Below are 9,128 nucleotides of genomic sequence, written 5' to 3'. Positions count from 1 at the left end.
TCGTGGAACCATGGTCTACCTAGTATCACATTATTGGAGGATAATGTATCAATTACACAAAAGTGGTCCATAGAGTTTACCCCCTCTATGTAGATAGGCAGCTTTATCTCACAGTCCGTATGTTTTGTTTCACCACTAAATCCAATCAACATTGATGATCTATTAACTACTTTGGACTCTGGGATGTTCATTCTTTTTAAATCATCCAAGAGTATAATGTTTACCGAGGACCCTCCGGCAACAAGGATCCTTCTTACAAAATGGTTGGCAATGTAAAGAGTGATCACCAGTCCATAAAGGTGGGGATCCTGGACATTCGCTCTATTTGTTTTGTCGAAATTGATCTCCTTGTTGTTTTTTACTAATGTGTTCTTCTGAGGCCTTTCTTATTTCTTTGGCTTCAACACTTTCGCATGCCTTTTGTAAAAAAATAAGCGGTAACACAAATGTCAGATCCTCTAGATATCACATTGATTAGCTTGGTGTCCGCAAGAGGGGATCTTGGTTTCTTTAGGATCTTATGAGGATCCTAATCCTTTTCTTTGGATTTATCTTTGCTTCTTCCAAGGATCTCTTTGAGGTATGAATTATTGAGTAGGTAATTGATCTTCTTCCTTAGGGCTATGTAATCTTCCTTATTGTGACTAAATTCATAGTGGTATTCACACAATTTGGACTTATCTTTCCATGTGCAACACGTTTCTCCCTTTCTTGGCCATCTTGCTTTGTCTCCAATTGCGACAACCCAAAAGATTTGAATCAAACAAGGTCTAAATTGTAACACTATTATAAAAAAAAACATGAAAGCCAAAAGGGTATAAGTATATATATATATATATATATATATATATATATATATATATATATATATATATATATACTTTGCAAATCTAAGTTATGACAATTTCTTCAAGATAAAATCAAATATTTGAAAACATAAATTACGAACTAATTACTTATAATCATAAGCATAGGACCCCACCCATTTAATGTCTACCGTGTATAAAACCCAAAATCATAATGTCTAGAAAGTTTTATGACCAAAATCAACCCCAAGCTAGCCCATTAGAGGTGAAAACACACACTAATGACCCACTAAGGCCGAAAACACCTTTCCGTGGGGTATAGGACTGAAAACACTTCAATCCTTGTCTAGGATTGAAATCATTTGTGATTTCGTTGATACTATAGTTTTTTTAAGGAGGTTTGTGGTCTAGGATGACGATAAGACAAGAAGAGTTGACTTTAGGATTTGAAAACTCAACCATTTCCAATGGAATAACACTAACCCACGAACTATCCATCAAATATCAATGTTTTAACCTCCATACTTCAAAGTAAATTTCTTATCATCACCTTTCTTTTATTAAACACGAAAAAACTCCCTCAATTATCACAAATACCTTTCTACTCACTGTGAAATTCCCATCTGCTCTCAAGGGATCAAGCTTCAATCTTTTCGGAGGCTTAATTCTTCAAGCATTTTCCTAGGTTTTGGTAAGTAAATTCAAGACTCCTTGGCATCCATTTCAATTCTATGTTTAGTTCATTCCAATTACACACTCTAAATGTGTTAAAACACTTAGGATAAAGCCATCTCCAAGGAAGTCCATCTATTTCAAGCAAGAGTGTAGACATGGAGTCTTCTCAACATGTCTTCAAATCCATCCACCAAAACCACTCAAAGTGAGTTCATACCCCTGTATTTTAAAATTTTTTCATATTTTAGGGGGGGGGGGGGATACAAGTAAAACTTTGTTTATCCCACATATAATTTCATGTATTCACTACAAGAAAAAGACCCTTTTATGACGTGCAAACCACGACACTCAGTGATCTATGTTAAGCAAAGGAGAGTGACATTAAAAGAGTGTCGTCTATTCAAAAAATTTAAGGATTTAGGTTACGCATTATTGTGAGCCCTTAAATAGTGTCTCATGTAAAAAAATTAAAAACACGGAGGGCACTCGTGCGTCCTCTGTGAATGTCGTTTTATATTTTTTTTAAGAAACGCGCGTCTCTAAGAGGGAAAATGAAATCCCCAAATTTTTTAAACACCCGCCTTCTTCTTCTACATTCATTTCCATATGACTCTCATATCTACGCTACATCGTCTCCACCTCTCACCCACATCCACTACCTCACAAAATTTTCACAAGCTAACGATTCCAGAGCCTACTAGCGATTGGGGGTTATTTTCACATCTGCTCTACTTCCCATCGTCCATCTACTTCCACCCTAGATCTGACGATTGAAGAGTACAAATATGTGTAGGGTTTTATTTTATTTTAAGCTTCCACTTCTCTTGTTTTCATGGTGATCGACCGGTGGTGAAACGATACAGCGCCAAAAAAAGAAGCGGCTTTCCATTCTCTTCTCGATGGAGATTTCTAAGGATTTACATCGGTATCTCAAACGACTTCAACTCTTTTCACAGATTTCTTCTCATCTGATTTTATGATTTCAGATTTCTTATTGGCGACTCATTTCCTCTCCCGTCGAGTTCGAAATTTTCACTCAAGGAAGTAATGGCAGCGGAAGATGATGAAGGGCCTTCAATGGTGCATTGTTTATTACACTATGGTAGTAGAGACGACGGTGTTGTTGATAGCCCTAAACAATAGTCATATTAAAAGAAATTATCAAAGAGAAAGGTACGTATCAGTTCTAGAGTTCTTATATAAAATTAGGTCATATGTACCCTTCTTATATAAAATTAATGAAATCGATTTTAAAAGCGAGCCATAATATCGATTTTGAAATTGAGCTTATTCCGGTAATATTCATGTTTGTAGAATTCGATTATTCTGGTTTTGCCCTAAGCATCGCCTCGACAGAAATGGAAGAACAAAGTGATTCGCTAAATTTGTTTTTCAGTTCGTATTGATCGCTAATTTTGTCCCAATCGCTTCCAATTTGATGTTCCAGATCAGTTTTAGATTCTAATTGGTAATTAGTATGGTAAGATTTTTCTTGATGTTGTACTTGATTGTGAGTGTATTTGATAATATCGATTGTTGAATTGGGACCTTATGGTTCTTCATTGTTATTTTATTATCAATTGTTGATCTGTTTTCCATATGAAAACTAAATCAATCAACAATGGAGTTGTGAATCAATTTGACTATCAAAACATGATTCTTTAACATGCTTGTTAGATGTTTGTTGAAATGTTTGAATACAATTGTTCAATTTCTAATGAAAGCTTATCGTCATTCTTTCTCTTCTAATTTCCGATTTTATTTTTCTGAATAGCAGTAACATCAATCGAGATTAGTCGAAATTGGTTTTTATGTTCTATAGTTGATACTTGAGAAACCCTTATATGTTTTTTTTTTTATTTTGTGAAAATTAATTCCAGGTGAAAACAGAAAATGGTATGTTGTGTTAGAAAATGACAATCATACCCCTGGTCACAGTAGTCTCATATCATTATTCCCATTATCCCCTTCACTCCAATGCCCATTATTAGAAGAAATCAATGAGCTCCATGCCAGCTGTTGCTGCTGGAAGTTGGTCTGATAATGAGATGAAAGATGATTGTTGCCAACCATCCTTAAAGGATTTGCAGCATAAAGTTTCTCTTAATCATGCCATACACTGTTATATAGTTCATGGTTCTGCATAAAGTGAAAACTTTTGCTTCTAGGTCATCCAAATGTACAATGTGATTTTTCATAACATCAGGTACAAATGTAGATTTTTCATAACATTGTTGAAAATCTTAAGTAGTTGAATGTGTGTTTCATAACATCATGTTCAAATGTACAATGTGATTTTTTTATTCAATTACAGGGTAATCTTATTCCGGAAGGCCATAAATTCTTATCTTTTCCCAGAGTTGCATAATGCTTGATATTGTTCAGGTTTGTTTCAATGCGTAATGTTGGACAGAAAAAATGATGGCATACTTGGAGAAATGGAAGTAAAAAATAAACGAGGGCATAATTTAAAAAAAGTTTGGACTTAATAGGGAAAGCCTAATTTCCGTTACTTTCCCTATTAGATTCCTCTTTCTAAATTAAGTCAAAAAGAAACATGCATATATAGCTAACCAGATAAAGTCTGGTCCCCACTAAGTCCATTAAGTGAAAACGAAACAAAATCTAATTAGTTACTTATGATCATCTCATTATTAGATAAACATGATACCTGGTTTCAGTCAAAGTTAAATTAACCATTTTATTGATACTTGTTATCTTAGGGATTCATCTCTTGAAGCTCACATAAAGTTTTTAGAATCTCTTTGTATTGCTGGTATTAGTCACCATAGTTTGTTGTTCTCCAAGATTGCTCCGGTGCCAGTCATGCAACATTTTGAACTGAGAAGGTGAGACCCCTAACAACTTTCAAGGGCATTATGGGGCTTCTAGATTCAAGGGCATTAAGGGATTTTCTAATATGTGCCCTAAGGCACATATAAGAAAATCTAATTATGGAAACTAATTGTATTCGAACAAAACTTATTAATTCTCTAGACTTCCTGCTGGGAAGGATGAATTTATCGGTGCTCAAATATTGTGACCTATTTAGTTATTCTAATCACATGGATATCTTTGTTTTGACGATGAAATTAAAAGATACATGGATTTGGGAATTTTTAACCTAATTGATACTTGATAGGACTTAGGAGTATCAACTATTATATGCTAAAGATTATACATTTATGAGTATTTTGTTTCTTGGCTAAAGCTAACTAAATTGGCTATGTTTCTTGTTCTTTTTCTTAACCAAAGTCTATCAACTTCGTGAATATTATTCTGACTTGTTTTGATATTTATTTTTGATATTTTGTTCTTAATGTTGGTCCTAACTTCTATTTATTTTTTTATTTTTTAAACAGTTACAAGGGATCTGAATAGGGGTTTCCTGAGTTTGTTGTGATGGCTGCAGACACTGAAGATTTTGAAATGATTTCCCATATTCCATTCCTTACTAAATATAAGGTGTGTTTCTAATATTTTTGTTCCTTCAAAAGAACAATTGGGGAGAGCATGTGGAGTTAAAAAACCGGTGCTTTCATGTTCGTTGACCAGCATTGAAAGAAGTCAACTAAGATCCCAAATCCAGCAACTCAAGGTTTACTTTATTATCTTCTCATAATCTTTAATCTAATTACACACTATCAGATCAATGTTTTTTCTGCAATTTCTTCTTGTACATTGCCTTCTACAAGTTACTGTCTGCTACTGTTTAGCATGATACAACCAAGGATTCTATTATGTTGAAGATTATTCGTGTTCTTCCCCCTGTTGTTCCTAGCAGTCAAGTGAAAGCAAACTCCTCAACATGGGAGGCATCGGGTGAGACATTAAACAACATTGACCATGAAGCAATGGTTGTTAACCCTGCCCTTGTATTAACCATCCAGGTTGGCAGTTGTCATTAAAACGATGATGTTTATTATTGTGATAAAATGTTTTGGTTTAACTTCACTGAATTATTATTATTCAGGTTATGTTGACTGACTTTGGGGTCGCAAAGCAATTTGATGAAAGCACAAGGTTAAATTCCATGTGTGGGACATTAGAAATTGTACAAGGGAGGGGCCATGATAAGGTCGCTGATTGGTGGAGTGTTGGAATTTTAATGTATGAAATGCTTACTAGAAAGGTTGGTGTGCTGTCACCCTTAATTACTTTTAATAAATCACTATTAAATTCCCCTTACTTTTAGAATGAGGGTAATAATGTAATTTTGTTCGACATTGTATCTTTGAAGCCTTCGGTTAGAGGTAGAAACAGACAGAAGATTCAGGAGAAAATAGTGAAGGACAAGATAAAGCTTCCAGGATTCTTGTCAAGTGAAGCACATTCGCTTTTGAAAGGGGTAATGTTGTAATTTGTAATACTATATGCATGTGTTATAGTTGTTGGTTAATATTATATGCATGGGAATACAACAATTTCTGTTTTGAGCTTTTCACCTGATGGAGAGGTACAACCGTTCATGCTATTTTAATAGATGATGAAACAGAAACACTACAAGTTTTTCAATTAATTTTAAATATATATATATATATATATATATATATATATATATATATATATATACATATATATATATATATATATATATATATATATATATATATATATATGTATATATATATATATGGTAGGGGTTGATAGCTTTCTCTTAGCTTGGTTGAATGATAAGATGGTGGTCATTGGGATCCATGTGATCAGAATTTCCCTGGTGCTCCAACATTTTTGCTAGGTAAACCCATCTAGCCAGACCTCTGCATTGCCTCCTACAAGGTCTATTACTCGTTATTATGATTTACGATTCTAAGGGTATTTAGGTCATTTACTCAGAATTTTGCATTTTCAATTTTACAGGTGGATCACACTTGCTTGGCTATACGTTATTCTGTATGCTTTCAAACTTGTCTTCTTCCTGAATTCTTTTTCTTTGTAAGTTTAGCCTTATTCTTTTCTTCAATTAAGTGTTATTTGGAGAATGTTTTATGAACAACAATAATCAACATTTTTTCCTTCTTTTTCTTGTATGAACAATACATAGTCATAGTTTGACTTAATTAGTTGCTTATTTTGTTTATTAGTTGCTTGTTTTCTAGCTTATTATAGTCACTGATTGGTTTCTTGTTATGCTTAAAACTTAATAGCTATCATGGCAACCTTCAACAGTAGTTTTGGACCGGCACATTCTTGCAAAAGATATCGTGTACGTGTTCTTCTGCTGCTATTGTGGATTCGGGAAAATCCTTTCTTACTAGTCCAACTATATGTATCTCACGTGAAGCTTTTGTTAGAATTATTAATCTTAGAGATTTCAAGTTTTTCATATTTCTTGTATCTAATTAGTTTGTATATTTCCGTTACAACTTTTATTGATTTGTTTTATCTTTCCATGGAACGGTTATTTGTATGACATTATATTTTGTGCAATGGATTGTATTTTTGTATATGATATTTTATTTATTAAGAGACATTAAATGAAAATTTAATTTGAAAATTAATAAATCTATAAATAATATTTTTTTTAAACATATAAAATTACGATACGCAAAATGTGTGTCATCTTCATTTATGACATGGCCTTTCTTGACAGGTGCTTCCTTGATACGCAATGTGTGTCATAAACACGCACGTCGTAAGGTTACGACACGCAAATGCGTGTCGTCGTCCTTTATGACAGGGCCTTTCTTAATACGCATTGCGCATCACAAATGTGTATCGTAAATGCAGGTCATAAATGCGCGTCGTGTATAGACGACACGCAAAAGCACGTCGTCTCTCTTTATGACAGGGCTTTCCTTGGCACGCATTTGCACGTCGTCTGAGTGTTTTACGATGCGCAATGAGCATCGTAAAAGGCTGTTTTTCTAGTAGTGTTTCATCTTTATGTTAAATGTAAAAGAATTTTTGCATAAGTCATGGTTTATACTAGTTTTTTGTATAAATATTTGTGATATACATATTGTTAAAAATAAACATAACCGATGAAATAAAACCATAATAAAGTTATGATTTTAAAACTACATGGTGTTTGGAAACTTTTCTAACAAATAGCTTTTCTAGCAAAAATCATTACATCTTAGCCATTTACTAATTTGGTGGGTTTTAACCCAAACAAATTATGTTTTGATTTCATATTTTGATACTAGACAAAATATGCATTTATATTTATATAAAAGATTATATAAATACTTTCAAACAAACAAGATACACTATAATTGATATAGTCATGCAGTTACAAACCACAACTACATTTTAGAAGACACATAAAATTGTTCAAAGATATACATATTTCGTTTTACAAGAAAAAGGAGTCATAGTTAACTTAAATTAGGTAATGCTCTTGTGAGACACTCTCTTCACCCTACCTACCTAGCATACACCTTAAGACCTAGATTATAACCAAAGTCTTCTGAAGGGAGATCAAGACCATTGTGTATAGTTATTTACGGGATTGACAACCCCACACCTCAGCTGTTCGTTGTAGTTAGACTGGCAAGTCTATGGTGACAAATGTCTTAGCAGCTCCAGTGGCTGAAGAAAGTCGTTTAGGAATATTAGTCATATTAGCATGGTTATAGTAACTCACATAGGGATTAACGATAGTATCTCGGTTTATGGGAAGCTTACTCTTCATTAGTTTTATAAAAAGATATAACCACATACTAACGTTGAGAACAACAATATTCATACATTTTTGGTCTTATGGTTTAAGACCACAGTTCATAGATAAGAAAATATTGGATTTTCAGGAAATATTCATTATCATTTTACAAGGACAAATACAAAGGAAATGCATACATTCACAACTCATTAAAGAAAATATTGGATTTTCTAGAAACAAACATTATTATTTTACAAGGAAAACATACACGGGAATTACATGCATTCCTAGCATATTAAAGAAAATATTAGATTTTCTAGAAGTATAAAAATCACTTTACACAAAAACAATACAAACCCTTTTCACACAAAAACTCTTATGAACTCACCAACTTAATTGTTGAAACTATTCAAAATCACATCTGTTCTTAGTAAACCAGTAGATAGGTGTTCAACCTTTCTTGGGGGCCGAAGTTTTCATTTCATGTTTTCTATTTTTTAGTTATCTGTATTATTCAATTGTTATGATACTATACACGAAGTCACTCCATCCGCCCTCAGTTGTTCTCGCCGTCTTGGTTTGGGGGTGTGACACCAATACCCTTCATGGAAAATATTAAACATGAAATATCCAAAGTAAAGCAATAGTTACTAATCCTATGAATTTTGTCTTCCTCTCCTTCATGTTTAAGGGCATTAACCATATGATAATGAGTTTTAAAATATGGTTTCAACTTTATAAGATCTTTAGACTGAGCTGTTGGCCTTCCTATTAGCATTATCATATAAGTTTGGGGGCTGCTCCTCTTTTGGATCTCACTGTCTTCTTCGAGCCTTATTAATCTGAGTGCTCTATTTGTTACATGATCTATTTTCTTGCATGGAGTCATTAAAATGTATTCTTTGAAAGGAGACTCCTTATTTAAGCCCATCTTGAAGGCTTCTATGGTAGTTTCCAAATTGATATTGGGAATACATAGAGCTTCTCTGCCAAATTTGTTCACAAAATACCTGAGGCATTCCTTAGGATCCTATATCAGATCA

This window comes from Lactuca saligna, chromosome 6 (genome assembly GCF_052625555.1).
Source record: "Lactuca saligna cultivar CGN05327 chromosome 6, ASM5262555v1, whole genome shotgun sequence".
In the NCBI taxonomy this organism is placed as follows: domain Eukaryota; kingdom Viridiplantae; phylum Streptophyta; class Magnoliopsida; order Asterales; family Asteraceae; genus Lactuca; species Lactuca saligna.
The sequence above is the reverse complement of the archived record's forward strand: the minus strand, read 5'-3'. Positions refer to the sequence as shown.